The sequence below is a fragment of the Pieris rapae genome, chromosome Z (genome assembly GCF_905147795.1).
Source record: "Pieris rapae chromosome Z, ilPieRapa1.1, whole genome shotgun sequence".
Lineage (NCBI taxonomy): Eukaryota > Metazoa > Arthropoda > Insecta > Lepidoptera > Pieridae > Pieris > Pieris rapae.
The window spans coordinates 337,976-365,935 of NC_059534.1; the positions used below are offsets into that span (position 1 = coordinate 337,976).

Here is a 27,960-nt window from a genome sequence, read left to right on the forward strand (position 1 = left end):
TATTATGACACTTTCTGGTGCTTGGTGCTTGTGCAAAAATAAAAATTTCTTGGCTTTCTCCAGTATAATTAATACTCGAAACCACTCCTTATATGGAAATAGTATTCGTTTTTACAACAAACTCCCAAGCGAAATTAGAGATTTATCACTGAATAAATTCAGAACTCTCGTAAAACGTAAATTCTTCTATTAAATTTGACGATTATTGAAATGATCCTTATCCTTGGGATTGATTTGCTTCAGTACCGCTCTACGCCTTTGACATGCGAACTGGTATTAAATGTAAATTTAGAATCAATTTAACATCTGTTAAATTTCTATTGAAGTTCATTAGTGTACTTGGTTACCTATATGGATAAAGTCATTTTGAGTTTGAACTTGATTGAAATGTCATGATTCAATTTATGGCATATTTGCTTAGCCGTTTAATCAAATAACTGAACATGATTGAGGCTGTTAGTTAAACGGCCTTTAATAAAGAGACTAGGCTGTTTATAGAACGGGTAATTAAGCTACGGAATATCGACAATATTCGGATAATGGCGTATGTTAAATAATGTATAGGATTGACATTTATTAGTTACTCTTAATATATTTTTAATTTCAGCCGGGACATGGAGGAGTCAAGGAAACCTGGTGGACTCATGTTAGTTTTTTTCACATTAGCATTACGCATACCAAACGTGACCAGACAGGACAGTCCCAGTTAATTACGAGTCCCGGTGTCCCCGAAATGAACTGTGGAACGCAAAATTGTCCTGTTTTGAGAACGACAATTTGAGCAGCAGAATATAAAATCAACGTGGCAAGAGTTTCTTATTTGAAATCGTCACCAGTAATATTTGATATTAATATATAATAATATTGAACAAATTTGTGCTTCTATATGTATATTACTAAATATTTTGGTTACCTTTATTTTGTCATTCGTAAGTAACTTTGTCTAAATAAGTTACTTTGTTTTTTTGCATTGACTACTTATTATTTGACCTAAATTATACCCCGTTTTGAGTCGAAGAATAAATGGTCACTTTACGCATACCCCATGGCCCCAGCAATCCCCCTAGGCGGGATGCGAACAGCAGAGCCTTATCCGCATTCTGATATACGGTCGGTTGCGTTCGCCTTTCACGCCAATTATTAGTTTGTGATGGCAGCAAGTATCCATCACAGCCCACAGGGCCGTTCACTTTTGCAGTAGGAACAACACATCTGGTTTTCTTCTCTTGTTCTTTTCATTTAGATTTGACACTAGAGAGATTTAGATTGACGAATAGAATACTCCGCCTCAAATTATTAAATTTTACGTTTTTTTCCAGGGCGCGAAACCACCAAAGTCGGCAGATGATACCTGCTCGTGTGTATCTTGCGCGTGAGATGAAATTTTAATAAAATTCAATCTTTTTTTAAATCAATTGAATATTATTTATTTATTAAGTTTACGACATCAGGCGTTGTACTAAATCTACGGCATATTTTACAAAATCTTCAATCTTCAATGTATCACAATTAAAGTTAACATAAGTGTTAGGTTTTGGTAAAGCAGAAAAGAATTCATCAGCGAATTAGGTTCGAGAAAGCCACCCAACGAAGCTTTTTCTAAAATCGATCAGCCCGCTACCGAATATATCCAGCTCCAGATAAGCTGTGTTCAGTCCGTAAAATCGCGTAGAATTCGAAAGAGAGAAGAATTCGTTTTGGCCAAAGGAATTTGGAGAATATTGCTGATTTTAGACCTTAAGGGAATTAACGGATCTTAAGCGAAAAGTTGGCGTGTGTCAGTCACAGAAAGCTGATCACTAACTGATCTGTCCACGAACGATCCATGATCCAACCTTTAGAGGTCTGGGTCTGAGATTTCTGTATCTGTTTCATGGTCATTTTGCAATGCAAGTAGGTGATCAGGTGATCAGGAGTTAACCAAGCCAGTTTTCTTAGATGCTTTCCTTCGTATAAGTGTTGTTAAATGCGCACAACATACGGTCCAGCTATGGTTCTCCCTCTCAGAGATGAGAGTATGAAGCCACCAGGGCAGCACTACTCTATTCAATATATTAATAATATTTACTCATCAACCATCATCATCAATAATCATAAAAATTATTGTCGATTAAGAATCAATTGAAACCATTTCAATAAATGGATACCTTTCAGCTTGAAGAAAGTCCTGGCATCGGAGTATACATGTATTGCTTGCTTGCTTGTGTTGTTCTCTGCTTCGGTTGTGGGGGCATTTCTCCTCGTTTTCAAATCATCAGCCATAGAAACGGTAAAAACTGATGGAGGGAAAAAGCTGCAGCTGATGAAGCGGCAGTTGAGCGATCAAAAGTGGGTAAATTATGTTAAATTTGAACATTTGATTCGGAGCTTGCCAATAGCCCTTCTCTAACTTCCAAGTAAAACTGATGAGGTAACAAAGCTTTCTGCAGCCATATTAAGTGAACCACACCGTTCCATACAAAATTTTCGAACGGCTTGATCCCTTGGCGTCTGCTACCGAATTAACCACGGACAGTGTTCGGAGTTGATCGGATTAATATCTGCAGATGAGTATAATCATCATCAGGCATATGAAATTCTACCCGTATCACCTCGAAGTCCACAACTGAACGGTTTTCTAAAACATTTTTGGCACCACCGTAAAGAACCAGCCTGATTTATTCTCGAACCAATGTGCCTTAGGATCCTTCAAGAGCGTATCATATCTTAAAAGGCACTTGCTAACCCTCTAGTAATGCCCATGGGCCGTATCACTGAACATCAGGTGAGCCTCCTGCCAGTTTGTCCGTTGTCGCCTGTGCTATAAATAAAAACGTCGAATTGGAGTCGTGCAATATTTGATGATGCTCCAGTCCATGCTATTTCCACGTGGGTCTGTATGTATGTACGCAAATTCCTTGGAAAGCATATTAAATTTTTCATTTCAATTCAGTTTTCATAACATCTAATATTAAAAAAGTGCGTGCGTACAAAGAACACAAGTCAGAAGTGAAACTTCTTTGTAAATTAATTATTACTGAGCTAAAAGCCCCAATAGCTGATCGTGTACAAGTATATGATCACTCCATGTATTTGTAAATCTATATTCACACTTGTTTATACACTGTATACGTGCTAACGATAATATAAATAAATAAGAAATCTGCGTATACTGCACAAAACGTTATGCGACAGAATTACCATCTCAAGTTCTGATATGTAACTACATAACGAATACATCAACTGCTAGTGTGTATTTTTTCTCGATCTCTCTTTCTCACTCTGTCTCAATCAGTCTTAATCGCTCTCTCCCTTTTCTTCCACAAAAACGCACTTCATAAAATATATTTCAGGAGTTCCTGGGATGGTCCCTTTGGATTTTCAGCTGTTTTAGGATCAGGTAAATTATTTCTTTCATGTAATCCAGAAATAAATAGTTGATTACTAAAGTTAAGCGACACATATTGTGGTCTGGGTTGTGATGGGTTACCGGTTCATGGTAAATGGTAAAGATGATTTAATTTTTATAAATTAGACATGATTATAATAGATTACTAAATTTAAGCGACACATCCTGGCGTCATGGCTTTGATTGTTAATTATTTTTATGAGGCGAATTTTTTTTCATTTATAAAATTTAGATATAAATGAATGTTGTAATTTTTTAAGTTAAGCGACACATGCTGTGGTTACCATCATGATGGGTTACTGGTTTCGTTAGTTTTGCAAACCAATTAGCTATGTATTTTTTTTATTTTCAGATCTTGCTGGTACCAGAGAGAAAACGGTGAGTTTATTTTATTTTTTTGGTACTATACTACGATGTTCTATAAAATTATTAGCTTGTGTATAAAGATTTTGGCCCAAAATTACATTAACGCCATCCTCAGGTACATACTATTAATGAAAACTATATCAAAATCCGTTCTATTATATCACGTTAATTTTGTCAATCGTGCTTCTCTATATACTTATTTAAAATAAAAATATTAATTGACACAATAATCACTTGGTAATGGGAAGGGATGTGGGATCTCTCTTCATTTTACCGCCTTCCAACAAGATTCGGATTAATACCTCCTGCTGATCATCAGTCAGGGCTCCATATCCTCTCGCATCCACAACTGCTTAAAAGCCTGGCAACACACTGCAAGCCTTCTGGCGGTTCAAATAATCTATTCTCCAGCTGCAGGTAGCACCTTCGTTTCATCATCGCAGGTCAAGGTTACAGGTGAAATTTCATAAGCCTAAGCATTTTTTTAAGGCAGATTTTGCCGAGCACCACCACTATGTAGAGCTATCTGCCCGCTGAAGTAATCCCGGATTAATTCCACTTAAGGTCCTAAAGGGTTTTCCAATTCTTATAAGGCAACGTACAGATGAGCCTTCTGGCATTGAGAATATCCATGAGCAATATCCGCATGACTCATATTAGATTTAAAAACAGCATTTAAAAGGCACTTTTTGGGCACCACCATGGTGTCTGAATACTTTGAGATTTACCAAATCATTAAATAAATTATTATATACAAGAGGTGTTATTACACTGTGACAGAGTATCTGACCAATAGACTAATTTATTTTATAAAAGTTAAGTTTATTAATAATGTTAAGTACTTTCTCTTTTTCGCAATGTGAAGCCAAAGCAACTAAATCTTAAGTATCTTGTGAGAATAGAATTGTATTTACTATGATGATGCTCTCACAACACTACTATGCCTAACCAAGATCTTTATTGTAATAAACTATAACGAAAGATTTGAGTTTGAGAATCAGCCTCCTGAAATATATCTCAACCAATTTGACTTAGGGTCCATCAAAATCGTACCCAATAAAAAACTGGAGAACGATTCTCTGGTGTGATCCATGGTAGGTGTCAACGTCACATCATGATCACGATATTAACATCAGGTGAGCCTAGTTGTTATATAACGACGAGTTTGGAGTATACTAAGCCAGGCTCAAAGTTTGTCGGCAAAAAATATATTGTTTCCGAGGTATAAAAGCAGACACCCGAAGGACATATTGTGCATTATGTTTGTCTGTCGGGCTTTGATTTACTACACTGGTAGGTATTTTTATCAATCACTGATGTCCAGTACTATTGGTTATACACATTTTAATATACCGGAATCATATACAGTATTTCAATTAATATGCTAACCGTACGTAACTATACGAACCCTTTCATCAGGAATCGTTCTAGATATTGGTGAAAACCGGTACAATTTCTGTGCAGTAGTTTTTGAGTTCGACCTGTTTTTATATGACTCTTATTTAGTCTTCTACTAAACATTCTCTAATTAAGGCAGTGTTTAAAATTCGACCTACAACAGTCTTTTTATTCGGTTTATATAACCTATAGAATATACCGTGGCTTTCTGGTAAAATAATAATTTTCAAGAACATTCAAAAATAACCCCCATAAGTTCACATCATTTGAACCCATTCGACTTAGGGTCCTTGAAGAAAAAAGCGTACCAATTCTTAAAAGGCTGGCAACGCACTCGCAAGCCCTCTGGCATAGAGTGTCCGTGGGCGGCGGTATCACTTAACATCAGGTGAGCCTCCTGGCCGTTTGCCCCCTGTTCTGTAAAAAAAAATATATTGTGAGTTTTTTACGATTCGAGTTTTAATAGTAACAGCTAAATCCCTTCAAGGAGAGGGATACCGCACAATAACCGGATGTACCGCTTGCAAAAAAGTTTCTTTGTTCAAACCCAGCTTTCTTTTAGCCTTTTTATTTCTGAGAAACACAACACAATATTTGCTCTTGTTGTAACCCTCTTGCACCTCTCTCCATTTATTTTTATTCCGGACAACTCTAACCGCATAGTTCTACCTGTGGTCTCCAGATCATACCTCCATCGCCTGACCAGTCTACCTCCTTTTATGACTATTCGGTAGTGATTCATGACTTTCGACTTGCTCCTCATCATATACCTTACCGTCGTCTTTTCGATTCGATTTTTATTGTTGTCAAAACTTATGGTCTAATTATTTTTACATTAAAGATCGAAAGGCAAAACGATTGACTTACGACCTTTAAATATTTAGGAATATAAACTTTTTTTAAAAATTAAATTAAACAAAATGTATGTAAAACAAGATCCAACACCACAAAAGTTGGTAAAGTAAGAAGTTTCTAAAAAAAATAATATTAACGCAGGAATATAATTTTTTTGTCAACCCTACATGATAAGCACATCGGTATTGTTTGCGTCGGTCTGCGATATGAATTGGACTGCATAAAAATATAATTTTACATATATATGTTGAAGAAAACAAGGCATGATAATATGCATTTCCTTCTTAAAACAATACTATTTATAAAAAACCGTTACTTGTAAAGGCAGCTTCCCTCTGGCATTGTGATTGTCTAGCAATTACTTTACATCTGGTGAGATTTCGGTCTGTTTGGCCCGGCAGTTTGTTTAAACTAGCTATATTTTTCAAGCACCTCTAAGAATAAGGGCCATCTTCATCATCTCGGTTCCATTTCTCTCCATCTTGAGAGTTATCTGCTCCACCAATTTCCTCGCTCGTCAGCACAAGTGTAAGATGGCTATTTTCCCTAGTGGACCTTTCTGCCTTTACATCCTCCCCCACCAACCTTAATCACGTCACTTTCAGTGCAAGAGTGCACTTCCTTTTTCCGTGGTGGGCCATTCCAATGTTGATTGAATGATGTTACCTCGATCATGCCTAGACATAGAAAAAATGATGTCTAGTATCTTAGCGATGATTAGGTGCAGCTTTCCGTATCTATTTCGTGGTTTCCTTAATATGCAGATGATTTATCGTTCACACGTGTTCTTCACGACATGACAGTAATTTACGGAATTGGACTAAAGAGCAAAATCGTTATACGATTGTTTCACTGTTTGATTACGGACGACACAGTAACCGTACAATACGACGGTAATTTTGACGAATGTCAAGTAGTTGATTACCACTCTTTTCGCGGAAATATTAGGAGTCCTGATGATTCATTCTGTAAAAAATAACAGTTATCACCCGACGAAGTTAAAATGAGAAAACATTGAAACAAAGTGCTTTACGACTTTGTTTCGCGGGACAAACGATATCCTGTTTATATATTTTAGATATCAGAGCGGACTTAAACGTTAATATCCATTTTTGCTGACGGTACACGACAATAGGCGAGCATCGGCATTGTTTACCCCGGTCTGTAGCTTGAATTATTATAAAACTTATATTTTTCATTCACAATTGTATGGAGTATTGAAGTTTTGTTAAACAGCCTTTTTAGCTCTGGACCCTCGATTTCTGTATCATTTTTCTAATGGCCATGGATTAAGCGTTGGTATCCGATATATCTTGTGTTCGCAGAGTACACGTGAGCGATTTTGTGTATCTTATGGTATATTCCAAGAACAGTGTTATTCTGACTGTTATTCCTGACTTTTAAAACCCAGCTGTGCAATATGAAATTTCTAATGGAAGCCCTAGATTAAAATAGTAGCGCCATGTCCTGTATTTTCTTTATCATAAAAGAAAATCCATAAGTTAATAAAATAGCGGTGGGCATTCCCTCTACATGACCCCATAAAAATCTTTAGGTTGGTTATGGCTCCAGATGGGAGTTCCACAGCGAGCCTGCATCAGCGTGGAGCTTTTTATTTCCCCTCACTCTAGAAATACTTTCGGTCATTCCATTTTGATGTTTAGTTGCAAATGCTAGTTAATCATTGAATGCTTAAACAATGGATACAGATTACTATCCGGAAACCAAAGCGTTTTATTGCGAATTTTGATTAAGTAAATATGAATTGAAAATATGTAAGAATGTTTATTATTATCTTTATAAAAACAAATATTTTTCGGATCTGAGTGGGCGGTAATGCGACTATGGATCCACTCGTATCCAAGAAAATTGCACTAATTGTGTTAATGTCGTAATGTCCATGCCCACGTATAATGGGCAGAAGCCGTCCACGATGACCCTCCAATAGTCGTGAGATTCCGATTTCGCCTCACTCCAACTATATCAGCTATTTTCAAAGTGTTTAAATGTGTCTGGATTATCTGGATATCAATTTCGTTTTACATTGACTCAATCGTAAATTTTGTCACTTTATAACCCACAGGAGAAAACTAATTTGGAGTCCAACCCTTAGATGTTCCACAAATCAATGTTTATAAAATATTATTCCCGGAGACAAAACCTAAGAGCCATATTTATAACATCGAAAAACAATGATACACTTGCGTAAGCAGTTCATTCAATTGTCAACTTTATTTCAACGGATTAGAGTTGGAGTTCAAATGGAGTGGGATTTCGCGGACACCTGTGTAGGATATTCGACCTTGGTGTCAAGTGGTAGGAACGGTTTTTGCGTGTATGGTGGAACCCTTGTAATAAATATTAATAAGTCGGTAAGGTGTAAAGGGTGCGGTAGTTTTTCTTCGTAACCGCGTTGCTGGCTTTAGCAGTGGTTTAATGAACGTCGAGCATGTCGGTTTGATTCTGTGCCAAAGAAAATTTAACTGTTCTTTTTTTAAAAATTTTCGATTTATGGCACCATACGTTTTAAAGCTTCACTAAGCTTTATAGCCTGTGCGACTTCAATTTGACCATAGACATTTGACACTGTAGATAATGGCCCATAGACCATGCCAGAAGGCTCATCGAAGCGGCGAATACTCCGAATTTTTTTATTAAAATTAAATTTAGATTTTTGGGAAGGTTTTTTAATGATGTGGAGCATAGAAAGGGATTTTTTTGTTAGCATAGTGACTACGGCGTGTGACTCTGTTCCCCTGAGTTCGTAGGTTCGATCCCTGGCTGTGCACCAATGGGCTTTCTATGTCGGCATTTAACATTCGCTCAAAGAAAAACATCGTGAGGAAAACGGCTTGCCTTAGATAAAAAAAAGTCGACGGCGTCTGCCTTTAAGACAAATGATTTTGAAACATTCAATTTGAGTCCTAGACCTAAAATGTTTTAAGTGATGTCCATGAAGCCAGAAGGCCCGCTGTTAAAGTACTTTTATGCTGCGGTTCTGACATTTTTGTGTAAAACTTTAATAGAACGCGTTGAGAAACACCCTGTCGTGTACTAAATCATTTTGTGTCGTCTTAAGGTGAGGTCTCTACAATGATTTAATGCGCAACTCTTTATTAGGGCTCCGCTGTGGGGCTATGTAAGCCCCAAAAGTCGTTTTTCGCGACCAATTCATAACCAAATATTTGGTTGAAGAAGTGTTGGTGTGCGACTCTCATCTCTCAGGTTGTGGTCTACACCAAGTTTTTAAGGACGCGACGCGTTTGGATGCCTTAACGAACCCCGAGGAACCGTCTTACAGTGTTGTCATTGTTGGGTATTCAACAGAGGGCTTCGAATTGGAGATCCAGCCTCACAGTCTCCTCATCAAGCTCCATCCTCCATACATGGGGCTGGCCTGCGTAAGCGCATGTCACCTAGCAGAGGCGATTCAGAGGATTCTATGCATTGAAGACATCTCAGCCTTCCACACACCCTTAAGATGTGCCCTTGAGGTTCACGAAGGGATTTAATGGCTTTGCGTAGACCCAGTCCTACATTACAGTCCACGTGTCATACTGGACATCCATGGCTCGAGCCTGTGTCAGCGCATTTGAAAAAATAAAACCAATGGCGCTGCCACCTTTGTCGGTCAGGGTCTTTAGATTTCTGCATCTGTTTCATGATGATTTTGTCAATTTGGAGAGATGATCAGCCTCCTGTGCCTGTCACACACCGCCGACTGTGCCATAGGCCAGCTGATTTCTTCACGATGTTTTCCTTCACCGTTGGAGCTAATGTTAAATGCGCCCATCGAACCTACGACCTCAAGGATGAGTCACACGCTAAAGCCACTAGAATAAGACTGTTAAGCGCATTCAAAGAACAAAACTATTGTGAGTAGAGTTTATTAAATTTCCTACGGAATTTGACGCAATAAATTTGTATCGGCCATTTCTTGGTCGCGTATCGTAACTTTTTCTATAAAAACTAGCAATTTATAGTACTTAAGCGTTTAGGGATTTGAGTGACAAATATAGGGGTTTGCGACTTTAATGAATAAACGATATTTTAACTGGGTTTTTCTGTATGTTCAAATAAATATGGATGATCTAGTGCACAAGATAGAAACTGTTTGAAGTTATTTTTGAATAACTAACTAAAATAACGAATTGACATAAAAATTAACTTATTGTTAAGCAAATAATATAAACAGCAAGACAGCGTATTAAGTATGAGATAGGAATTTTGGTTTCGGTTTCTATCGACATATTTGTATGTTCGCAGAGTGAATTCCCAGTAGCGGTAGTAGTATGTTGTATATTATATTATGTGTTTAATATTGTATATTGTACATCTCTATCCACATACACCAATCCGACCTACCATGGTTAGCTTGTATCGACAGATGGTTATAACAATCCATCGGTTGGTTATTGGCACACTTTTGTCAATATTTGGATTAAGAAGTATATCTCAGATGGTAAAAAATTAATTGAGATAGGTTATTGGGTTTGGGCGTTAGTCGAGTTGGTTCGGATATAATCGTACCTGACGCCTACGACACTGCGAATACAGCCTATGAGCAGAAAATTATTATTATTTTTCTACTTTTTGTAAGATTAATGTTAACCAAAACTACCATATCTTTTCGATAAACTTGTAGATATGTATCAATAAAAGAAATAAAATTTTGAAGAAATAAAATTAATTAGTATACACAACATTTTTAATCTCACGCGTAGATACATATTTGACAGCCTATATATTATTTTAATATTAATATAATATGTCTAAAATATTTCATTATATATATCTAGAAATACGTTCTTTGAGAGCACAGTTTAACGTATCGATGGAATGATTAATTTTAATTCTGCTATGCAAGACAAATTTTCATTTAATGAAAATCACTGAAAATTCGTCTACTGTCATAGTTTGTGTTTGAATTTTTATATATTAGGTCTTTTCATATGAATTACACATGATATTAATTCCCGTCCGAACGATGTTTTAGTAATGTGATCAATTAAATAAATATAAGGTGCAAAAAGTGTATAGATAGCAATGGTATACTTAAATTAATTGAATACATTCAATTGAAAAAAAAGTACATATAAATATATAGTACATAAAGGACTCTATAACATATTTACAATATATGCTATCTCTGTATTACGATACTTATTCATTGAGCCAGGAATTAATATATTTTAAATTTGATAGCTTAGCATATACTGTAGATATAGCATTATGTGGTGAACATTTTTTTTCTCAAGTTCCAACGACTTTTATATATTAAAGTATAAATATGAACGTTTCATTTGATAGTATTCTACCCTTTGCATGTATCATTGCATCAGAATCGTTATCAATCAAAAAAGTACAAAAACAGACAATGCCAGCGGCGGACTAAGATTAAAAAGGGCGGACATAGTCTGTCGCGGTTATGGTGTGTTTATCGAAATATTATTTTTGCATTAAATACAAAAACTTATGGTATTTTAGAAGCGTTTGTTGAGGAAACTTGAGTATTTCTCAGACGTTTTACCCAACTCAAAAAAAAACGAGCACCTTCAACTAATCATGTAAGGCAAAGTGGCAGGTAGAAGGAGACCAGGTCAGCTATCTTGCCTGAAAAACGTAAAATAAAATCGTTTAGTTTGGAACATAATATGTTCATCATGGTATCACTTATTCCACGTCATTAAATTCGAACCTGTTGGCATCACTACATCATCATCATCGGCAAAGAAGACAGAGGGTGTTGGTAAGCACCAAGTTATTGTTAAGAAGCGTGGCATCCAAAATTAAAATAGCCATTATGATCGCCAACCTACGTCGGAAGGAGATGGCACTATAAGAAGAAAAGCGTCTATGGTCTGATGATAGTTGAGGCTTCTGGGGAGAATTGAATGAAGCTAAGCACAACCAAAAGAAAGGGAAATTACACGACTTACGTAGACAAAGTGACAAAGCCATTTGATATTTAATCGGTCAGTTATTTTTGGTAAATTAGTCGAATCACTAGTAATTAGTCAATTTTCTTTGCCGATGAGTAAGAATGCCTACAGGTTTGAAATTAAATGACGTGGAATAAGTGATACCTTGATGAACTTATGTTCCAAAATAAGTTCTCCACCTTAAAACAGCACCAAATTTTTTTCGAGCAAACATTAGACCAACTAGCGCATAAAAACCTGGACTTAGTGGTTTTCAAGAGAAGATCGTACCTGAAAGGCTGGAACGCACTCACTCCTCGTGTTATCCATGTAAACAACTTAAACAGCCCACCTGCAAGTGCCACAAAAATACACGATATTCTCTAGAGTCTAGATTAATTTGCACGTACACAATTGTTTCTACAGTTATATATATCGCTCATTGAAGGCCAGCCTTGCAAAGTAGACAGACCGCAGACAAAGACGAAATAAAAAAAATGCCCATTCAAGATTTCATTTTGTAAAGGACAATCTGTTGTAAGAGCCGGAGAGTCTGGGAGGTTTTACGATTTTATATTTGCCCTTCTAACAGTAGATTAATACAAAGATGGAAAAGGTTTTTTTTTTAAGTTTAAACCAGTTAAGTTAACCAGGCGAGTTAAGTTAGTTAAATTAATAATACTTTGTCTGAAGCTAGGTCCAGGTCTTTAATCGTTTAACGTCTGAACCCAATAATCAATCAACAATCTCAGATTGACCGTGACAGTCGATCGATGCCTATCTGCATCCCAATAACCAAACCCTAGGAAGACAATTCATTTTAGGCGACGGATAGAATGCAATCTCTTCGCTCTTTACACTCAATTAACAATCAATATAAACCAAATAAAGTTAATAAAACCGTACAAAAAATATGAATAATCCGTTATCCATTCCGTCCATTATCCGTTAACACCAGATAAGCCAACTGAGCGTTTTAAGGCAGTTTTTGCTGCGCACCACCACTATGTGGAACTAGCTGCCCACTGAAGTATTTCCGGACCAAAGATAAACCAGTTTGCCCCCTGTTCTCTAAAAAAGTAAATACTGGGCTCATTCCCTAAGATTCACCAGTTCACTGCTTCATTAGATTCAAAGTGTAGTAAACATAAAAAGTGTATTTTAAATTAGTCCATAAACATCTTTGAAATGAAAAAGATACAATTTTGTATTATTCTTTAAAAGCTCTGATTATAGGCTAAGAGATGAAAACGTCTCAGCGTTTTAACGACTTCTCAGGTATTTTTTTCATTGAAGGATTTTTTTCATACAGCGAGTAAAAGTAATAATATTATACGCAGAACAAGATTTTAAACTTAAACTCAAAAATATTTATATAAGTAACCAAGTACGCGTACGAACGTCAACAGAAAATAGGTTAAATAGATTATAAATTTACATTAGTTCGCAAGTTAAGGGCGTGAGAAGTTTACTATGCTATAATTATTTTCTGGCAAAAGGGATACTCTTCTTTAATAAAATCCCTTAAGGCTCTTTTATCTCTGCCTTTTAATAAATTTAAAAAGTGTATTAAAGAGAAGCTGTGTAAAAAGGCTTACAATAAAGTTAGCGATTATCTAGTTGATAAAAGGGCCTGGGACTAGTGCTGGGCAGGCTACTTCTAATTAATTTGCTATATTTGTTTTTAAATAAGTATTGTTTGATGATTTCCTTTTTTAAAAGAGTACCGAGAGTTTTTAAGGCCTGCTTCTTCTTTCGGCCCACACCCTCTGTCGTCTTCGCCGATGAGTAGGGATGCCTACAGGTTAAAATTTAATGACGTGGTTCAAAGATTCTCGCTTTCATTGACTCTTGGTCTACGAGCTACGCCAGACTGCCCCCAAAACGACTTAACTACAACTGAACTTAGCCATTTCGTTCCATACTTGTATACGTGATAATAAATGCATTTTTTACAGCTGTCATTTGACTGTGGGTATTCAGAAGAGAGATTTTGTTTGAACGCTAATGGAGGTATTACAATATTGGTGGTTATAGACCCTGGTCTGTCTATCCTGAAGTCGTAGAAGTCCTTAAAAATAATAAAAAAATAGTAGGATGAAAGGAATCTGAGATATAAAATATTGAATATACACTTTTTTGACATATCTTCAAAATTTATGAAAAATCGAGATAAACCATTTTTTACCCTTTACAACTCACCCCCTTCCCCTTTCCCACCCGTAAATTATTTATCATTTCTTTTTTATAATATTCTCCTCCTTTTACTATTACATCCTACTATTATTATTTTTGGTTTCAAAACTTTTCGAACCTAGTCTATGAATTATAAATTGTATTCAAAATTTTGTATATAACGCCAAAATGTGCAATTTAATTAGGTAATATATTTCTTATAACATAAATATTTTAACATGTCAAAAAGAGCAGCGTTGGCCTAGTGGCAACAGTATCATCCCTGAGGTCGTCGCTTTGATTCCTTTTGCAATGGACTTTTAATGCGCATTTAACATTCGCTCTCTACACGACAGCGTGTTAGGCACAGAAGGCTGATCACCTTGCCTATAAGACAAATGATCATGAGGTCCTGACCAAAAAAGATTGTAGCGCCTTTGTTATATTCACATTCATATTTAAGCGTTGAAATAATTTTACACGAGACGACAGTTATATAACGTGACATTAGTTAAGTTAATATATATTTTACTTAATTAGAAGAAAATTTATTTTTGCACACTCATAAATATTAAGATAGCAATCTTGTTTCCGATTATGTCCAAATAATCGACTAAAATTATATTTAAGTTACAGTTTTTTTTGTTAATCCAGCATTGCAACTCCACTCCTTATTTAACAAAATATATGTTAAATAAACAATTACGCTAAATATATAGCCAAAGATGGGATACATGATCAAGGTTCAAAAAATTGCAAAAGGGAACAAACAATAAATATTATTCAATACATAACTAAGTAATATCTTATTTGGCTGGGATATTCTTAATATTCTAACATAACATGATAGCTTAAACAAATCAAGGTCATATTGGTCCAGGCTGCGCGATACAAATCTGAGTTTTTATATTGTTTAAAGAATTGTATTTCTCATTATAAAAATGTATTTGATGTACATGAGAAACTTAATATGTATATACGAGCGAGAATTTTAGTTTACTATGTTCACTCACACATGCATCTTAAATGCTTTTTTGATTTTGTCAAACGCGCATTTGTTATTTTTATTTTATTTATTTATGAAAATCACCTCTGCCTTAACAGGTAACCGTAAATTGACACGAGTGAACAATAATAATACACTATACAGACGAAACACAAAAAAAAACATATGAAATTACAAGAATTTACAAACTGTAGCAACTAACAAATAATAGAACTTTTGCCAGCTCACTCAACGGACAATGAAAAAGGTCCGCTAACTTATGTATTTTGTTAAGTAAATGAACACACCGAATAACATGTGCCCTTTGCAGAAGGTTAGTCCTAGCTGTGGGCACGTGAAATAACGGAGGAGGATGTCGCTATCTGACGTACCCATCAGGTACATTGAAACTAAGGTACTCAAGTATTGCCGAATTACTGTCCTTGCCATGTAACAACCTTATTAAGTACATGACAAGAGCGAATTCTCGGCATACTCTTAGCTCCTTGTAGCCTACAGAACCAAGAACAAATAGTGTTGGATACATGAGTGGATATAAAGGATACACAACGTACATCCTAAAATACATGTGCCTCAAAAATTTATTTTGTAACCGCTCCAACATCACCATATTATTAATTTCATATGGAGCCCAAATCGCTGAATTATGCTCCATATGACTTCTCACAAATGTATCATATTACACTTTCACTGTAGTGATGTTCACAAAGTCATTGACTTGTCTCAGTACAAAGCCAAGTTTTTCAAGATTTTCGTCAAATCTGTCTATTATAAGCTGTTATAAGCTCATATTTAAAACTATTAAAACCAGTTGACTAGCTTTAAACAAAGTGTTTCATTCAACATTATTTGAATATATCTACAACACCACCGAATTTAACTCGAGTGTATTACTGATTGCTACAAAATTTCAATATCGATAAATTAATTGAGAATTCCCAAAGTTCACTAAGACGTATTAAAATATATATTTATTGGGTTAAGGCGACGCGGTTTGTGATATATCTGTTTAAAATATATTTATCTAACGCTCTCTGTATAAAACGGGAACAAGGCTCTGTTAATAAGATGTTTTTTTAATATTTTATTTTATATTATAATTTGCACGCATGGAGAAGCAAAAATTGACACTACGGGTAACTGGCAAAGACCAACATATAAAAAATCAAGAGGTATTCAGAAGAAAAAAATGTATTGATGAAATAAAAAGACAAGGTGGTAAAAACTTGATCATCAAAGTAAAGGACAGACAGATGTGGAGTAAAATAGAGATTTTTTTAATGCATGTACATATTATGTAATAATTAATCATATGATACACTTGTTTAAAATATTCATTATGGAAATAATGAGGATATAATATTAATTTATTTATTACTCTTCGTTATATTTATGGAGAAATTGATAACATAATAGATAAAAATGATAAAGGATGCAATGGGCCTTTTTAGCGCTAAGAAATGAATTCTTGCAGTCAACCCTAGTAAGTAAAAATATATTATGATGGTTAAAGTGGAAGAATAGGACATACAAGAAGTGCAAAAGTACGATTGAGCAGGATAGAATATGGTTAAGAAATGTGTATGGAGAAGAGTTTAAACGATGTAAGAAGGTAGATAATCGTATGGAGTATCGATTGATGCATGTGTCTTTATTGAGACATCATGGAAAATTACGATCTAACTTAAGACTAACAAGCATATTTTACATAAGAAAGTTTCGTAATTGTAATGTGACTTTCATAATTTTTATTTCATTTCTTGTCTGTTATGTTATTTATAACATTTGGATACCGATTCAATTTGTAAAATTTATTTTAACCTCGCGAACGACTTCGCCTTAATCACACTCAAATTAAGCAGTCATTACTAACAGGTGACGTACAACAAGCATATATTAACCTCTCTTTCCGAAGTCACATATAAGAGGGAGAAATACACCTATAAATGTCATTTAAATCATCTCCCGTCTCGTATCAAACTCATACGAGTGAGGGAGTCGGAAAATTAGGGTCTTTAGAAATTATTACTTTGTAAATTGCTTAGGGTGTATTGATTTTAGAGGTTTTTAAATATATGCTACAATGGTCATAGATTCTCTATATAAATTTCATTTAAATTTTAGGTCTAAGGGGCCGTTCAAGTATTTAACTGCAATCTATCCCCCCTCCTCTTTTTAGCAAACGTAAGAAAAGTTCTCAAAAATAATAGTACATAAACATATTAATTTTTTGTAGGAATCCTCGAAAGTGCATTTCGTTTTTAAGCATAGACAATGTGTTTAAAAAAGTAAATAATGTTGAAGTAATCACCAAATAACAAAAAAATCAAAGATCCCCGCTGCCCCTCACGGTGCTTACGTAATACTTGAAGATCCCCTAGGAACTCAACCTCCATACAAAACAGGACCTATAAATAGACATGGTCCTCAGATCAAGCTTATTTCATGATAATTGGGTTAATATATTATAATTATGTATATGTATTTGTCACGGTCGCAATTTTCTCAGCCGGAGTGAATTTAATTTCAAAAAACATTGGCCAAGAAAAGCTTTATTGCAGCGGGTCTTTAAAAGCCCATTAGCAATTTTAACCCTTCACAATAAATATGTCGAAGCACTTTGGCCCAGGTGGGAACAGCGTTTTACGGTTAAATATAACGTTTTAATTTTTCAGAATGAGTCTATAATGTTTACAGTTAATTAATTGGTGTTTTATTCTGGTTATCTTGTAGTATTTTTTAGGAATTAGATTGACAAATCATGATCAGTCACCTGTGACAGACGCCGTCGTGTCGGGTCTAAGGCAAGATGTTAAATGCAATGTTAAATGCGCAATTATCCATCGGTGCACAGTTATTACAAATGACTTCGTGTTTTCCAATTAAGTTTCCAATGAACTTGATGTTATATTTTATAACTAAGCTGAGAGCTTTGTTTTTTTATATTTGGTCTAGTGTGTTCTCCGGGCGACTCTCATGCCTAACGAACCGCTACTGGACCAATGGACTTTCTATGTCTAATAGACCCAAAATGGCGTGCGTCACAAGAGGCTAATCACCTTCTTGACTATAAGACGAGAAGGTTGTAGTGCCACTGTTTTTTTTATTTCTTATCTACGCTGCTTGTGTAATTTAAAACGATTTCCTAAAACCTTTTCGGAATATTAAAATTGCTTTGCAAATGCATTTCTTTATTAAAATAAGCCGCTCACCACCACTATGTGTAGTATTTCTGTATGCACTTACACGTCCATTTTAACTTCAAGGGTTTTCCAATTAAAAGGCCGGCAACGCACTCGCGATCCCTGTGCCATTAAGAGTGTCATAGTGGAAGTCGCTATTTCCGAACCAACTCGACTTGGGGTTTTTCAAAAGTGCACTAATTAAAAGGCCGGCAATCTCTGCTCGGCTCCGGTATTTAGTGTCCATAGGAATTAGGTATTTTCGATGCTCATTAATCACTTGACAGTTCACACGTGTGACAGTTCGCGCGCCAACGACTGTCATAATCTTCTACTCGAAAGCGTTTCACCTGCCTTGATTTGATACATTGTATTGTTACAGAACACATTGGAAGATATCGAAGGCGTCAGTGGTGACTTAATATCAGTTTTGAATAGAGAAAAAATTTCCGACAGCCGACACAGTGAACAACTCAGAGGTCATTACATTTATTTAGAGAGATTAGTTTGTGAGAGTGATGGTCGTTTTTCTCGCCACACTGCTCTCTTGCCTCCATTAATGTTCCAGCCATTTTGGAGCCAACAGGTCTCAACGCCCCACGCTATTGTCCTTCAGAGGTCCTCTCATTTTAATTATGTTCAGGAATTAATGTTTTACCGCGCGAGAAACGCCAAGCGCGTGCTACTGCTCCTCTTTCTGTTTTGGCTTTAATTATAAATTAATTTATTAGCATTTTCTCAAAAATTAAAAGTTCACGTAAAAGTTAGTTAGTTCAAGTAAAAGGGAATCCTAGTGAGGGCAAGAACTTCTCTTCTAACGAAACATTTTTTTTATTGTGTGTTGTTTCTTTCTATAAGAACCTTGATAAATCACATTTCAGAATTTTACAAGAAGCTAATAGAAACAGACGCACAAATAAAAAAGCTTAAAGACTCCATGTTCCACAACTACCAGGATAATTATGAACGTTTCAGAAGATCAGTAACAGGCAAACTTTCAAAACTGCGCGAAAGAAGATCAAGAAAGAAAAAAAACGCAAGTAGTCCAGCGGATGGTGTTTTTGTGAAGGAAGAAAAGTTGGTTATCAAATATGGACCTATCAGACGGAATTATCCAAAGTGCGATCCACACGACGAGAAACAGCACGAAACGAAATTTAATCATCCGTTTTATAAAAGCAGTCAACGATTTGATGAAATGCTAAATAAAGTTGATGATAATATTAAACATGATATGACGACTGAAAATGAACCGAAAATTGAGGTTACTGAAGTGAGAAGTGCTCGTGTATATGAGTAAGTAGCAGTTGATTTAGTGATATTAGCGACTCCCATCCCAACCAAAACAGCACGTTCGAATAGAACGTGCTGTTTTGGTGCGCATTTAAAACACTGAGTTTAAACATCGTAAGTATCGATTATTCGGGAAGTGTGTCAGGCACATTCTATTACAAAAACATGATTACTAAACAGACCACATACATGAGGAGACACATGTGCGGACCAGTAAAAAATCTGTGATTTTTTAAAGACCCACATATTGTACAAGACTGTAAATTTCGTGGCCATTTCAGAAGAAGAGTAAGAGTATAGCCAGACGTACAACATTTCATTATTTCATTTATATTCTATTGTGGTATGCGAGTGTTAAGTAAATTGGATAGGAATGTTTTTTACTCTATATTAACTATAGAGTAAAAAAATCCTCTATTATTTAAAGCACACCGATGGCCGAATCGTACACCATACAGACATAGCTCACATTGTTTATTTTCAGCAAGTATGCAAAAGATATAGGTTTCAAAGCGCGAAGGCTTCTCCAAGTGGTAGAAGAAGAAGACTTGGGTTACGAAGACATGAAGGAAGTGCTGGCTGATGATAAACATGATGATGATGATATCGATCAACAATTGGAAAGACTTAAACGTGATGTATGTTACTTATTACTGCAACAATGCACAGTGGTAATAAAGAGTAGTCAAAGATAGAATAAAAACGTTCAAATACTTAAGAAAGGACAAAAAATCAAAACTAATTATTATTTACATAATACCTAATTCGACTGTACGATGGTGTGAAAGTGAGTGTATGTACGTGAGTGTGTGTGGAGTGTGCAGGGTGAGATCGTGATGCAGATGATCGCTATGTATATTCTTGTTTGCGCTGAACTTTAACTGACACCGAGTCATTCAAACAATTGATAATTTTCGATTTTGACTTTGAGACACGGACCAGATCTGGTAGGTGGTATTCAGGCGTAATAGCGCAAGGAAAATAACTGTTGTGGCGTGATCACTAATCACTAAAATCATATCAAATCGCATACCGTACAGTATTTTTTATAAATAACATCAAAAAACATCCAGAACTTGGAGTAGGACACAGCACCGATGATGGTAAGTGCTAGTCTTAGTCTGATCGATTCTGTTATACTGATACGTGATAGCCGAACCAGCGCACAGTCTTTTATATACTTCTTTACCGAGGGAAGGGAGCATCTTGGATATAGGATACCCAGGCCCACACAACTCCTCCACCCCACTAATCATATTCTGCGATAGCTTAAGCAAGTCGAGGCTTAAAATGCGGTCATTAATTATCGACGATAGTAATCTTAGTACGTATACGTCAATGAATTTTTCTGATACTCCATAATTTATTATTACCCCTTAATTGATGACTAGGTGTCTGACTATAAAATATATAGAAAATTTTTTATGCCTAACTTAAATCAGATGTGCCAGTTTTAGTGAGCAGCGAATCTTTTTTAATGTTAGCTCTTCTGGTGTAAGTTGTGTCTGCTCTTATATCGTCTGCACATCTCTTGTGCTGTTTTATATAAGTGTCTTAGGATTGATACTGTAACTTTTAAAGTTCGCCTTTTATCTCAGACCATTGCTAATTTTGTTAAATGGTATAATTTAAGGCTTTATCATTCGGTTTTGGTCCTATTTTTACTTAGGAGCAAAAATGTACATTACATTACAGGAGTCACACAACTTACCAAACGTATATAATCAAAATTGGAAAGGACCAATGCTCTACCCGGATGAAATTAATGCAATTATAAGAGATGCTGCACTTCACAACTTACAAGTACCAGCAACTAAAAGTAATGATAAAGAGTATAATAGTAAAAGAGAAAGACAACTATCAGATCGGGAGTACGTAGAAGATTATATTGATAGTAAATTTGATAAACTGGTTGGTCTGGCTCAAGCTTATAGTGATTATGGTGTGTTGGATACTAAGGAGAAGAACACCGAAAAATCGCTTCTTGATCGACGTTATTTTAAAAGTTACGGCCGAAATAAAAAAGGTAATACGTATTGGATTCATAGTTATAACTATTTGTGAAGACACTAAATGCTGGATACAAATGAATGTAATGTAGGTCAGAGTTATAAAAATAAGGAGTCTTTAATAGTATAAAGACCGCTGCTCCACTTATTTTGTTAAGATTTTTAGGTTCTAAGATTTACCTTTATATCAGTGATAAATTTTAAAGTGTTCCATACAGGTTTCACCCCATCATCCGAAGGATTAAGAATCGAGTACCGCCCTGGTCCAGCCAACGACAATAGTTTTAAAAAGATTCTAGAAAAGCATGTGAAAATCGTAAAACCATTGGCACCAGTAAAACCGCCAAAAATATGCAACGCTAGAATGAACATCCATTTCTTCACTGATAATAATAAAGATATCAAACTTAAACCAGATAGCACAATACAAGCGATCGAAATTAATCCGAATGCTGACGATAAAAAGACATTTGAAAAAGATAATCCTTTTAAATTCAAATCTAGAAATCTACAGTCTTTAGATATGCGTGCAGATAATGTATCTATAGATAACACAAAGGATGTAGAAATAAAATCTAAGATAAAAACAGAAGATAAGAAAGAAAAAGACAATCTTTTAGAATCTAAGAATGAAGAGGTAACGTCACTGGGTTTGGGAGCATTTATGAGTTTATTGGCGGATTGGTTTTTCAAAATGGCCGATGCTTCAAGGTAAGATTTAAATAAGTACGAATACATATACTAAAGAAGTAGGTAGTACATCTTTTCTACTTCAGTATTACTTTTCATTTCTATAGGCCATATTAGTGGCTTCGGACAAATTCACCCACTCCCCATGTCGTCGGGCAAGCTTTTGGTTTTTTCCGGGCTGTACATACCTCTGACGTTTTAGGCTCCTATTCCTCTTGCTATACGTTAGTGTAGCCAGGAGCACATTTCACACCATGTGACCTGGACTCAACGTTTCTCTAGACAAGATGGAGTTACACCAATCCCTATAGCATGTCTGTAAAAACTTCAAGTACGTTTTGTATAATGTATAATCTGCAAGTCCTGTTCTTGTATTCAGGTTGCGCTATCTCGTTGTTAAAAAGGTCCATCCTTCTCCTCTTTGTCTGTCTTACCCGATTTTTCCTTCTTTCCACGTCTAACCTCTACTATCAGTATCATTGTCTCCTACAAAAACATCCACGATAGGGTTATTGCGAATACTATTTACAAGCATGCTGTCTGTGGCACTTTTATGATGTGACTGAAAATAAATAGTTTTTATGGATATAACGATAACAAACAGGTAATTTTTAGACAGAAATACTTTTTTAATACAGATTACACTCATTAAACACTTTCGTACTTTCGTCAATTCGACTGTAGGCACTATTTTCGTGATCTGAGCTGTTTAAATTTTCAGATCTGGACCGGTCAATAAAAATGAAGTTTTGTTACCAACTTACGACAATGATATGGTAGACAATATTGGACATAGGTCAAGGATGCTTCTGCAAGCAAACGTAACTGATGAAAATATCACAACGTCTGCACTTACTGGTAAGATTTTATTTTCAATTTCTAGGAAGCTCTTTTGAGTATACTGTTGTCACAAAAGCCATAAATATTTGGTCTGCGTCTGTGGAAAGCACAGGGAAACGTGGCGCAATCTTACTCGCATATTTACAGAAACCCCAAACCTTTATGGTCTAGTTAGTTTTTTTGGGGACATAATGCAATATAGCTGTACTGTATATTGTTACTGTGCTGTATACTGTTTTAAGTAAATTTGTAAACAAACATACGAAATTAAATAGTAACATATATCTATACTTCGATAACACTTGTACCCAAATGATGAGGGTTCCATCAATGCATAGGTGTCAAATGTTATGGTTTTCAGTCAACATCACGACTAATACAACGACAATAATGCCAAATACAACAAAAGCTATTGTAAAACGAAGTGCAGATTTCATTTTCTGGAACGACATTTATGATGAAGATGAATATGGAGCTAAAATGGATTACTTTGATGTTAATAACAAAGATACGGGTGTTCTGATAAAATCAAAGAACTGGTTACAAGATAAAGTTAAAGTTGCAGCTGATAAGATTAAATATGATTTTGAGAAGACCGTGAACTCTTTTACAAAAGTTCCGTAAGTTTTATAGAACATTGCTTGGTTTTTACACCACTGCGATCTGCGATCCAAAAAGTGCCTTGGCCTCCAAAATGAGAATCTTTGAGGCCAAGGCACTTTTTGAAAAGAGACCATTTTTTATTCCAGCCCATCTTCTTAGTTGCCATCACAGCCATGGACAAGCATTTTAGCGGGTGTGTTTCCGGCATTTAGGTAGGATAAGCTCTTTTTAAACAATTGGGCGCATCTATGGAACACTCCCTACTGGAAGTCGATTCCAGTCGCTAGTTCTTTCTTTAGATAGCTAACAATCATGAAATCGTTGTTGAGGTAAACTGAAAAATGTAGAAGATATTTTGTTTGCAGAAAATCGCCTAGCAGATATGATAAACCAAGAAATAGACCAACCCGAAACATTGAAACTAATGTATGATTTATTTATTTATATGTTACAAGCTATTCTTAATATACATAATAATTATGGTAAACATAAATTATACAAAACAAATTTAGTTTCAATTATTTTTATTTTTTAATGGATCCCAGTACTGAACATGTCAAGTACTGGGTTACTCATCGCGAACAAATCGAATCAGATGTGCCGGAACGAATGTATTGGTGACGGACGGAATTCGGAAAATTTTGCTGATTTTGATTTTTGAGAATGAAAGGACGACAATGTTAACGTTCTGTAAGACAGACAGAGATAATATTTATTACTAACGAAAAACACAAACAGAAACAAAGTCAAAAAAGAAAAATGTTTGGAAAGAAAAATTGTGTAACGAGTGTGTTTGGTGGTTGTAACTGGCCCTGATTCAGCATTATGCTGTGGAGCAGACATGTTTCACAGTGCAGGTCATTCTACCTAAGGCAATAACAGTTAGTTTGAGGTTCTGTATTAGACGATTGTTTTAAAAAAATAAAGAAAATCTCTTGCAAGAAACGAAACTGTCTAAGTACTCCATCTTAAGTCAAGCTTGTAATTTGTTTATTTACTTTGAAATTTTCGTATTTTAGAACGAGGACTTTGATGTATCCAAGAGTTTTGCTAAACTAAATGCCAATTTAAAGCACGTCTGCAGAGAGGCTGTTGACGCAGTTAGGAGTACGCGGAAAGTTGAAGGTATTGTTTAAATAGGATCTTCTAAAAACTTCCTTAAAAATGCTCAACTGTAGAACGACGGTAAATAATGACATAAATGACATAATGGTAATACGGATGGAATTTTGTGTCATGCCTCGACGTCCGATGAAGAAACTCAGCTCAGTGTATTGCTGCGCCATTTCTTCATAAGAATTATATTGCTTTTAATGTGAAAAGATGTTGAAGCACTGTTGGCATCGTCGTATGACTCTCATAAGGTTGTACAAACGGCTGCGCACCAATTTGAGTGTGCGCATTGAACACTCTAAAGAAGGGGAACATCGTAATAGCGGCATTTGGCCCACGTGCCTCAGAAGGCTGATCACCATCCCCTGACTTAGAAGCACGAAATATAATGACGTAATACTGTCAGTAACAAGAAACGTTTGGCAGTTTTTCTTTTTTATTCCCTATTTGGATCCTTTGAGTCGTCAACGCAGGACGCACTTGTTCTTCGTTTACAGCAGTGCTTTCTGCAGCCCGAGCTGATCCGTTATAAAGCCCTTCAAATCAGGAGCAATATCCCATTTAAAATGGGCCTGTCATGATATTTGGATTAGCGGAAGAGCAGTCAGTGGTTAAGCTGATCTTCCCTTTACCTTCACCTTTCCTCCACAGGTTAAGGTTTTAACTTTTTTAGCACGCGAAGATGATTCTCAAGCCACGGGACTAATGCAACGATTAATCCAACTTATGGGAGACCTGGTGGATATTCAAGTACAGCAAAGGACTTGTAGTAGTATGTATGAGTAACAAAAGAAAAAACACGAGAGATATGACACAAACGATTCCGCCCCAGAAAACTATTTGCATAACGGTTTAATTCGACTTGTTTATCTCTTTTGCACACATTAAAACCAAAAGATACAGCTGACAGTTTTTTCTCATTACACATATGAAAACTGGAAAAGATATAGACGAATCCGGCGTACTATTAGGACATACTTTTCTCTTTAGCATATACATTACACCGATAGAGTAAGATATAGTTGTTCACATTCTACACAACGGCGTTTAGTAATGCGTGCGTACCTTTATTAAAAAATCAACACAAAAATAAATAATACAACTAATTTCTGTTCTATAAAGAGCTACCAGCAGATCTTAGGGACTTTTTGGAGTGGCTGGTGGTACCAGACGAGCAGCCCTCAGTCGATAACCTGGCTGCTTCTGGATTTACCCATTTGTTGTCTGATGGGAGATATGGTAAGGTCATTAAATTAAAGAGTCCAAATCTAAAATGAACTAAACAATATTTTATAAAGACAATTGTAACAGAAAAGTCTCCAGAACCTTACGACCTGTCTCTGACGGAGGACACTCACCAAGAAGATCGAACGGAATGCTTGGGCACGATCCGGGCTGTACAAGACCTGATACAGCAGTATGATGGGATGTCTGATGATGATAAGGTATTTTTACTAAAGTATGCTGACACAACACTTATTTAATAGTATATATAATATGATATTAGGCGTTTTGTATGGGAGGAACAAAAAATCGAATATTTTTAAATGTATTATATTTAATTAATTGTTTTATTTTTTAGTATTAATTTTACTTTTGCCATCTCATAGGTAAATCATTGATCCCTTTACTAAAAAAACCAGTTGGACGGGAATCAATAAAATCTATGAAGGCGATTTGGACTGCCCCATCAGAGAAAAGAAAAAAAGAAAAAAATTCTGTATTTGTTTATTACATATTACTTATTACGTATACCTTAAATGCCGAGACTTTTATACCATCGTAACTATTTGTTATTTAAATAAATTTTTATTGATTAATTTTAATATTTATCGTTAACCACTACTGAATTTTAGTTATTTTTTTCCATACGCCAAAGTATCGCAATAGAGCGGGGATTAGCCAGCATTGAAACACTGCCACAGAGATAATTTTTAACTCGTTTTATCTTTGGATTTATTAATTTTTAACTATTATCACTATTAATTTGGGAATATTTAAGAAAATTTTAATTTGTACTGTATATTTAATTGTACTTTGAATAAATTACAGAGCAAAATGGTGGGCGTCAAGGAGTATTTGGAAAACCAGTTGCAGTATTTAAATAGAAAATTGGATAAAATAAATGAAAATGAGGTAAGCTTTTTTTCGTGTCGAAACCGGCTTGCCTTAGAAACAAAAAGTCGACAGCGTGTGTCAGGCACGGAAGGCTTATCACCTACTTGTTTAGATGTTTAGATTATCAAACGATCATGAAGTATATACAGAAATCCAAGGCCCAGACCTTAATAATTTAATATATGTTCCGTTAATACGACAAGTCACTTTCGGTGCGGCTTGATCTCTTGGCGTTGTGAAGAAGTGTAGGGTCTCTCTGAATCTTCTACCGTTTTTACCATGGAGTGTGCAGAGTTGGAGAGAGACGTCCAGGCGGAATATAAAATACTATAAAATACAGCTACCCACTGAAGTATTTCCGAACCAATTCGACTTAGGGTCCTTCATAAAAAGAGGATGCCGGCAACGTACTTGCGAACCTGCTATTCAAGGGCGGTATCACTTGACCTGACCGTTTGCCTCCTGTTACTTAAACAGGTTGAATTTAATATCTGAATCTATTGAACCGAATTTAAATGAACCTTCTATAGGTACCAGTAGCCAGGTTATTTGTGAGTGATAGTGTTGTATTATGCCTCCAAAATAATAATACAACTTTAATATAAAATCAAGTCTCCCTTAAGTACTACTGGAAAGATTTTATTACAGTTAACACCAATGTCTAGATTGGTATATTAGCAAGGTATTCCAAGTTAACGTTTTTTATCCCCTACAGGCTATAAACTACAAAAAGAGGGAGACAAGAAATAAGAGAAATGTACACAGAAAGAGACGATTTTTCAACAAGTACCTGAATTTTGAGAGGAAACATACAAAAACTACAATTCATACTAAAATGACGAAAGCTAAACATAACGAAATTAATGAGAAAAATGTTGTTAATGATAATGTTAATGATAGTTTAAAAGGTAGTTTAATTAATAATAAAAATACAAGGAATTTAAAAGATGTTTACTTCAAGGCTCTCGATGAGGCCAAGAAGACGACGCTGAAGAAATTTTAA

At 35.5% G+C, this 27,960-nt stretch overlaps 1 pseudogene; it reads left to right on the forward strand.

Annotated features, from left to right (window-relative positions):
• The first annotated feature begins 613 nt into the window (after nt 1-613).
• On the forward strand, nt 614-27,960 carry LOC110993386 (annotated as a pseudogene).